Genomic DNA, 9,563 nt, shown 5'->3' with positions numbered 1-9,563 from the left:
TGAACTAACCAGGTGTCATCAAGCTGAAGTCAATGTGACTGAAGGAGTTGATGATGGTGAAGATGATATTCTTGTCTGGGGATGGGAAACTGCAGATGGGAAAGTGACGTCCTGGCAAACAGTTATACCGAGAAAGTTACGGGAAGTTGTGTTGCGTCAATCCCATGATAGTTTAACAGGAGGACACCCCGGAGTTAAGAAGACATTGAGTAACCACGACAGAGATTTTACTGGATAGGTATGAGACAAGATGTGGAAGAATGGTGCAGGATCTGCAGTACATGTGCTAAAAGGGGACCCAAGCATAAGGAACGTGCTCAAATGAAGTTATATCAAGTTGGCACACCAATGGGAAGAGTAGCTGTTGACATTGCTGGTCTTTTGCCCCGAACACGTGCTGGAAACAAGTAAATTTGTGTGGTGATGGATTATTTCACCAAGTGGAATGAGGCATATGCAATGCCAAATCAGGAAGCTATAACTGTAACTTCGGCTATTAGTGATTTCTTCTTCAGGTTTGGTATGCCATACGAACTGCATTCAGATCAAGGCTGTAACTCTAGTCTTACACTGCTAAATTAGTGACGGCTAGTGCAGATAGTCCTCGTGTAGCTTTGCACGAAATGCAAAACAAACAAATCTATGCTCAGTATAAAAGACAACAAGCAACAACAATAACTGACTTGATAGGCATTTTAGTATTAACATCTAGCAAGTCTCGAAAGGGTTTGAAAGACAATCAGGAGAGTTCAGAAACTGTTGTATCTCGTCGCCCCGCACGCAAAATTAAGGTTTAGTCCAATAGTGAGAATGAAAATTTAGCACCAACATTAGAAATTGAAAATCCAAATGGTCTTAAACAGAATTTAAGACTATTAAGCTTTTGACTTTTAATAGTTCTGGCATATCATGGGAGAGGTTTATAGTTAACTTTTGCTGCTAAGTCAACTGATGTGCCCACCTCAAGACATCGGAAAAGCCGTGCATGTGAATATCAGTGAAAAATGAAGGAAAGAGAGCTTCTTGAAGTCTGTACTTACTGCTTCATCTTAAGCTGTGTAGACCCAGAGCATAGAGATGAAGTGCAAATGGACATGGTATTGTTGAAACATGTGGTGTTAAAGAACAAGCAGTGGGGCCATGGCAAATTTAACCAGTTTAACACAACAAGAAAACTTATCTAGGTTTGTTAGTAACTTATACAGACAAAGAAGAGCATTTAATAGCTGATAAACCCATCAGCCAAACAATGATGGCCAGTCTTACGTCTTGGTTGCTTTTGAAATGTTCATTTAGAAACATGTTCATTTGATACTTGAATTCTGACATTATATACAGTTACCACAAAACAGTGGCCTCCAGGGAATGAAACTACACTGGAATAATATCACATGAGGTTGACCTCAATATAGAGCTCTCCAATGAGTGCAGCCATATTGGATGGTATCATAAATTATTACTATTTTATAACTTTTCAATCCATATTGGGTAATCTCATTTAAATTATTACTTACATACTACTCTTTTGACACTGGAACACGATGGATGACCTCCTTATTAATAGTTTACCCCTCTTCTGATACCAGAATATACCTTTACAAAACACATTACTAATAGTTATAAATTTGTTATGTTCTCAGGTAATAGAGCAAATCCTAATATTTTAACCACTCAGCACCATTTGTCAAGTTTTGTATAGGAGCCAGGATTCTTCATAGTAGGTGGCTGTGACTTGTTGGCGGTAAATTTCAACAATAAAAAGAAAGCACACAATCTACTTGTTTTAAAATAACATATATTCAAAACAAATCAAACCTATGCACATAAACTTTGTTACACTATTGTTTACCACAGTTGAATCTAGAGCTTTAATGTATTTTATCTTTTTCGTCAAAAGCCCACACAGGCTGGTTCAATTACTTTAGGATCCAACTGACAAGACGAATTATTCTTCTCTATCTCTGTTGTTACAATACAAACTGTGAAACTCACTTCAAAATCATCACAATAACTGTTGGTTACCAGTGTTGTATACAGAACTTTAAGTAATTGTCTCATTTCCGTCAAAATCCACATCGCTGGGTTCAATTACTTTAGAATACTCTTTAACAAGACAAATTCCTCTTCTTTATATTTGTTTTTACAATACAAATTGTGAAATTCACTTTAGAAATCGCCCATTATGGCTAAATTCACACAGTCTAAGTTCACTTTTACTTTCATTAACTTCCTTTCCCTTCACTAACTTAACTTATTTACTCTCTCTACCTGCACATATTTATAACAAACGACAGAAAAATCTAGAAATATCTAGCACTCTAGTAACAACAATATTAAACATAAGAAGAAAAACTTAGAAGCGTTGAGTAAGATGACGTCTACAGCAATTAAACTGCATACACAACGTACGACTCGTACAGAGCTATGCAATGAAACTATCGCTTTTAGAATAATTAACTTTTAACACTCTTTTTATGAAAACTAAATAATCATTAAATATTGAATCATTAAATAAACTAAATAATAACTCTTAAACTGAAGAGTCTTGTATATCCAACACCATGACTTAGTTACTTCCCATGCTTTTCGCACTAAAACCTGTTTGATGATTCAAAATCCTCGTGTACAGGTGAATTTTAATATAAAAATTATTAGGGAAAGGCTCCTCCATGACTGTTAGACGAGTGTAGTTTAAAGCTAAACCACTACACAATGATCACTATTGTACAGAGGAAAAACAAAATGTGTGTTTACGAGGCTTTCCTGGTGCTAGAGACATGCACTTAATCTAGCATTTTTAGGAGTCACAAAGAAGTATTCCTGTTCTTTTTTTACGTATTACTTAATGAATGCATCATTATTAATCGAAATTTATCTCCAGTAAACGTTTCAGCAAATGTTTAAAATTTTTAACAGCTTCCACCTCATCATAATCATCTACAAATATTAATTTTTGTATGGTTTACATGACGGATTTGTAAACTGTATCCTGCTTAAGTTGTTGACAGAATGTTAATTTTTTACTTATTAATTTATCTTATTACTTAGGAAAAGGCTTTGTTATACCAACTATTCAATTTTACTCAGTGTTTTTCGCTTAAATACCAGATTGTGTTCTTACTTCTGTTCTAATATCAGGAACTAGGGCCTGTAAATGCACATCAAACCATGAAATATCTTTTGAAATACCCATTTGTTTCCACTTGCTACTTTTGCATTACATTTCTTATTTTGAGGGACATCATCTTCATCAGACCTATTACTTTCTTTTGAACTATTAACACCGGGAGTATTATATGTGGAGGCTCAATTCTTGAATTCGTTCTTACTAGAAACATCATCCACACAAAAGATATATTTTCCATCAGTTTGCCAAACATAATTTCTTTAGTTGAACCTTTTGCATTCTGGTTGTCATCCACAATGGAGCTGTCTTCCTCTTCTTTCATTCCATGCATCATTTTTTTCGCGCTTTCGCAGTTAAATCTTGAGTAAAACACACTACAATTTGGAGAATATTTTCGTTTGCTAATTTTAATGTTCAATGACTAAAAGGAGAGATGAGAGTCATATTTATACTCCTAGTAAATTACACTCATATTCATGAGTTGCTCATAACCATTTTTAGTTACTTATAAAATACTCTAAAGATGATGATTTAACTAAGACTAGTTATAGGTAGTGTTGAGTATATTCATCACTAATAAAAAAATGTGAGATCACCTACAGTTTGTACTTATGAATTGAAGCTAAGTAATATTCCCTTTTCCGTTAATTTCAAGCTTAAAACTATCACGTATTCATTAACAGTCAGTAATAAAGTATCTTAACCCAAACATTCCATTGATTAACGTAACATTAAGTTGTTTTCTTTGCAACTAAGTTTTCCATAATTATTTTCCTAATGGCAAAAAACAAACAAACAAAAACAAATAAACGTGGACATCAGCTTTACCAGTGACACCTTATTCTTTACTCTGACGCACTAGTTGTTTGCTATCTTCTCCAGATGATGAAATCCACAAGTTCAGTGACGGAAATTTTGATTATTGGTCTATGTGCTTGTTAAGATTCTGTGTCACTCGTCCCATGATTACCACACTTCCCGATTCAAGCATAAAGCCAGTAACATTCTTCATGATATTATTACAGCCACAATGTTGGTCTTGGCGAAGAAGATCTACAAAGTGCAGGTATGTTTACCCATACATTCCACAATAGACCTACACACGACCACACCAGCCCTAAGTCTGAACTAACTTAACTCCAAACCCAATGACAGAGAACTAAGAAGGTTATGTAACAGCAGAAACATGCTGTGGGAGGCATATCAGGTTCGGTTCGAATTCATTTCTAAAGTGAATGGATGGAGTAGTGAGTAACAGGCCTTTCATTCTTGCTACTTATTTAGAAGGGCAGGCTAATTAACAGCATTAAATAATTTTTCAGGCAAGAGTCATAACAACTACTAAGCATAGGTGGCCACCTTATCAAAGACATTTGAGTTGTTACACCAGAAAAGAATAAAAAGCGTTTCAAGTCCAAGGTAGGAGTAGAGTAAGGTTCAAGTACAAAATCTTAGCAAACTTTGCAGAAAATGTGAAAAGACTTGCCCAACTATATTACATAAATTATCCATATAAAATTATGGATTCATTGGCATGTGACCAATTCATAGATGCTAAGGTGGATGAGGCAAATTAGGCGAACAAAGTAATTATATTTATTTATATGAAGATATCCAGTTGTTGATGGAACTTGAATTCATTAAAGTCGGAGATAATCAACTATAGGCCCCATACAGAAGTTACAGAATCATCAGATGAAATAGTACGGAAACATCAACTTCCTTTGATGTTACTATAGAAAAAATAACATCATGGAAGAAGTGAACCACAATAAAATAGGTGTTTCAACTGTAATCTAAATGGACATATTACTAGGAATTGCAGTCAAAAGCCTGTTAGGAATAAAAACTCCTCTCAAAGGGTAATTGTTATAAGTGATCGAAATATGGTCATTATAGGTGAGACTGTGTTACATAAGAGATGATGAAAATCAAAGCGGCATTACGTTAAGGATGCGTCCCAGAGCTCAACCAGACCAAAGGAACTGCTAAGAGCTAGCCAGACATAGGTAAATAGGCATTTTACATAAGGGGTGAAGTTCAGCTGAGAATACTTAATCTACCCCAGTTATGATAAGAAGTTCAATATTTAAAGAAACCAGTCCTTAAGTCAATGGATTCATTAATAGGAACTCTTGCAACGTCCAACAGTTTTACAGATATAATTATTCCTGATATGATAATGAATGTTAAGAAATTGCTTCCAGAGATGAAGAAAGAAAACTGGTTGATGCAAACAGTGCGTGTACATAAAGTTCTAGAACGATAAAAGTTGGAAGTTACCCTCACCATGGGAAGCTTCTCTACACATTATATATGGGTAATTGACATCAAGAAGGAGTGCATATTGGGAATATACTTCATGCAGAAACAAGGATGTGAGGTTCGATTTGCTTCAAACAGTTTCCAGTCTATGATCAGGAAATCCCTGCGCACTGTGTGACAATTATATCACTATAGATTGAACTTGCAGTGACAAGAAGAAATATAATACTCATATTAAAACCTATTAGGAATAAATTTAAACCTAGTTACTGGGGCATAGTAGAACCAAACACTTTAGCATGTTATGAAGGATCATTGGTTGGAAGAACTCTTAAGGATCTGAAGAATAAACATGTCAGAATTAGGGCGAAGAACACAACAAATCAAGAAATTTTAGTCAAGTACAGATGGAACATAGCAAGATGTGAAGCTTTACAGGAATACAACGACATCAAACAACATAAAGAATAGTCACCTTTGAAACAAGTTGTAGGAAGTTTCATGTTAAAGACAGCTCACTTAGTAAAGCTGTGTTACTGGAGGTGTGAAAGTCTTATAGCTGTTCAATGCTATAGATTACGTGTCCTGCTCATGAATTCCAAAATAAGTTCTCTGGAGAACCTCATAAGTTACGCTGGATGAACAAAATATCTCATAGGATTGATACTGGAGGTGCAGTGGGAGCAGCAGTGTCATTGCAAGTACAAGATGTAAAGGAACGTGATTTGTTATTTTAAATTAAGGACAGATGTATAGTCACGAGACATTAGTGAGTATGAACTTAGAGTGAAGGGTTGTTTCCTGATTGTTAATAAAATCATGATAGTTTAATGTTTGAAACTAACGGCAAATCAGGACATTCCTTAGTTTCAATTGATTGGGAAAAAATGTAGAGTAAATATCATGTATTTTGTATATTTTGGTAATGTTAAATATATCCACATTGCGTATGATTTGTTCTTAGGTAAATACTTTTGCTTTAAAATATTCTATAAATAACTAACCTCACTCGTGAACAAATCATGAATATGATGTGTAACTTGCACTAATCACGAGTAACCGAACAGCTCATGCTCATCAATCCCAGGAGTATAAAAGTGACTCGCAACCCTCTGTTTAAGCATTGGAGGGTATGTATTAATTATCTTACTACAAAATTTAGTTGTAAAAAAGCATGAAACGATTATACATGTAATAGAAAAGAAGGAAAAAACATCCATTGAAGTTTATATTTAGAATGAATATGGTTCAAATTAAAAATATATCTTTGGCCCTGTCCATACTGATGATGACTCTCAAAATAAGAAATGTAATACAAAAGTAGCTTGTGGTGACATCTACAGGTCTTAGCTGTTGATACAAAAATAGAAGGAAGAACACAAATTGACAAGTTGAGCAAAGCTAACTGGTTGGTTTACCAAGAACTCTTGCTATATATTGAAAATGCAGAGAAAAATATCTAAACAAAGATTGGCACTCTATCAATAACTTAGATATGACCCTTTGCACAATCTGAACGTTGCAACAAAACAAAAATTAATAAACTAAGATAATGAGCTGGAAGTTATTTAAAATTAGGTGTGAACAAATAGCACATTTGCTTTATCATTTGCTATAGAAAAACTTATTTTCATTTTTATCTACTCATTAACTAATAAATTAAATAAGAATACAAATAGTCGTGAATAGCTTGTAAAAACGCCAGATTATGAATTCATATACTATATATGCTCGAACAAAAAATTCAGATTAAATGCAGGTGATGAGTCTAAATATCCCTGGTGCAGGAAAAAGCATCGAAACATTAGGCCCGACGAAGGCGAAATCCTTGTAAACTTCAATGGTGGTCATTTTGGTTTTCTCTGTAATTTGTAGGCCTGTAACCATGGATGGAGAGTCTAGTAGAATCCCACCATTTAAGAAGGATCAACCAAATTGATCTCTTACTCAGGTTAATGTTAAAATCGGACACCATTAAACTATGATTTGTAATTTGCGTGGTTACCAACAGTAATGATGTTATTTAGAAAATACTAGAATACTGCAAAGTTTAAACTAATGAAATAATGAAAAATTAGAAAATACTAGGAATACTGCAAAGTTTAAACTAATGAATTAATGAAAAATTAGAAAATACTAGGAATACTGCAAAGTTTAAACTAATGAATTAATGAAAAATTAGAAAATACTAGGAATACTGCAAAGTTTAAACTAATGAAATAATGAAAACCCCAAAATGATTGTTTTTAAAAACTTGTTAACCAAAATAGTTCATCCAATTAGTTCATGTTTCTATTTTCTAATACGTTGATAAAATACAGTTTACCTACATAAAACCTCATTAGTGCTTTATGCTTGCTTGATAACATAAGTTAAAAAAGACACTTGATTTTGGGGAAAGAACCCAAACTGTTATTCTCTGGATATGGGCCTGCTTTGGTGATGGTTGTCTACCCACAGTACCCCAGTTTTGATACTGTGTTAAGCATGAATGACTATACGAAAGGACGATGCATTGACGACTTTAAAGTAAAGTCGTCCAACAGTCAGAGAGGGGAATTTCCCAATTCATTGTGTATTAAATTCAATGAATCAGGAAGAACTTTTCCATGAATTGCTCAATCATCAAAAAGGTTAACACTTTTTATAACTCTAGAGGAATAGTAACTAATGCATGATGATTAATTCAAAAATAAAATAACAACAATTTTCCCAATAGGCAAATTCATTATGAATTAGGAATTACATTCAGTTTGTAATAATTAACAGGCCCCTCACGAGCCAGTGGGAGACATTTTTTGTGGAAAAATGATAATAAAAAACTACCCAATTCGTTTTTTTTAATTTGAACTGAAATTTTTGGGCATTTTTATTGGCTAAAAAGAAGGCATTTCCCGCACTTTATTAGCGTTGGGGCTGTGAAAAGTGATTTGAAGTGGTAAAGTGACTGAAATCCATCAGCACATTAAGAGCTTAATGGCCAAGCACAAGAAGCATGAAGGGTATCCAAATGACACGCAGAGGTATTCAGGAACCGTTTAGAACCACCTTGGTAGATATTGTGCATCAAGCCGAATACAATATGATGCCTGTAGCTACTTTCAAGGTGTTCCTGTCTGCTCATCTTACTGCTGACTATCGTGATGCTTTGACCTTCCCTACTGAATCGCAGGTGAAATCGTTCGTATCTCAATTGAAAGCTAGATATAAAAAGGTGATAGCAGAAGCATAAAAGGTTGGCAACTGCTTAATTATTTTGCTGAAAATGTGGCTTTGTTGATATATACTGAATTTACTCCCAGCGGATAGACCTTAGTACTAGCTAGTATGGAGACTTGATGATGCTGTATTTCACTTAAAAGTTTATCAATTAACAAACGAAAACTTGTCTTGAAGTTGTCTCAAAAAATACGTCCAAAACCACCCTCTCTGAGAGTTTCCGGATATAACTTACTTTTATTATTCAACAAAGTGTAGTGTAAAGACACCCCTTGGCTCCTGAGGGACGTATTAAAAAGCAGTTGCTATTGTAAAAGTTACTGCAACTTTATTTTTGAACTAATTATTCAGTTCATTCGGTTACTCACTAAACATTAATTAATTCATGATATGTTTTAATTTAACGGATTAGGGCTTGCTCTATTTCGTGAGAACATTATGAGTCCTTAAATATTAGGCCGTCAAGAAATTAATGTCGCTTTTTTTTAGATGAAAAAACCCGAACAACTTATATATCAAAACAAAATATTTATTAAATGAAACAGTCTCCATTCTTATCGATGAGGCTTTTCCATCTTACAAACAGGTTGTTAATGCCCTGATTAAAGAAACCACTTGGCTTTGAAGAAAAAACATGTCGATGTCCTCTTTAACACCTTCCACATTTGCATACGTTTTCTCATTAAGATGGTGTTGCAGCGAACGAAAATATTGGTAATCTGATGGTGACATATCTGGAGAATATGGTGGGTGGGGGAGAACTTCCCAACCCAACTCCATAATCTTGTGTTGCGTCAAACGTGCAACATGTGAACGTGCATTGTCATGGAGAAGAACATCTTTCCAATTGACGAGTGAAGGGCATTTCTGATGCAGGGCTTGATTTAAATGTTCCAGTTGCTGACCATAGATCTCTGCGTCTCGCTGTGGATTGAGGAATTTGAAATGAATT

The 9,563-nt window shown here is 34.5% G+C and overlaps 1 long non-coding RNA gene across 1 annotated transcript in view; it reads left to right on the top strand.

Annotated features, from left to right (window-relative positions):
• The window catches only part of LOC111089915, a 17,588-nt gene that overhangs the window by 1,716 nt on the left and 6,309 nt on the right, over positions 1-9,563 (top strand). The window contains exon 2 of the long non-coding RNA XR_002614061.1: positions 4,557-4,562. This is a non-coding gene — a long non-coding RNA (uncharacterized LOC111089915). The remainder of the gene's footprint in view (positions 1-4,556; positions 4,563-9,563) is intronic.

Source organism: Limulus polyphemus, unplaced genomic scaffold, assembly GCF_000517525.1.
Source record: "Limulus polyphemus unplaced genomic scaffold, Limulus_polyphemus-2.1.2 Scaffold7838, whole genome shotgun sequence".
Classification (NCBI taxonomy): domain Eukaryota; kingdom Metazoa; phylum Arthropoda; class Merostomata; order Xiphosura; family Limulidae; genus Limulus; species Limulus polyphemus.
Note: the sequence above shows the minus strand (reverse complement) of the source record. Positions and strands in the feature narration are given on the sequence as shown.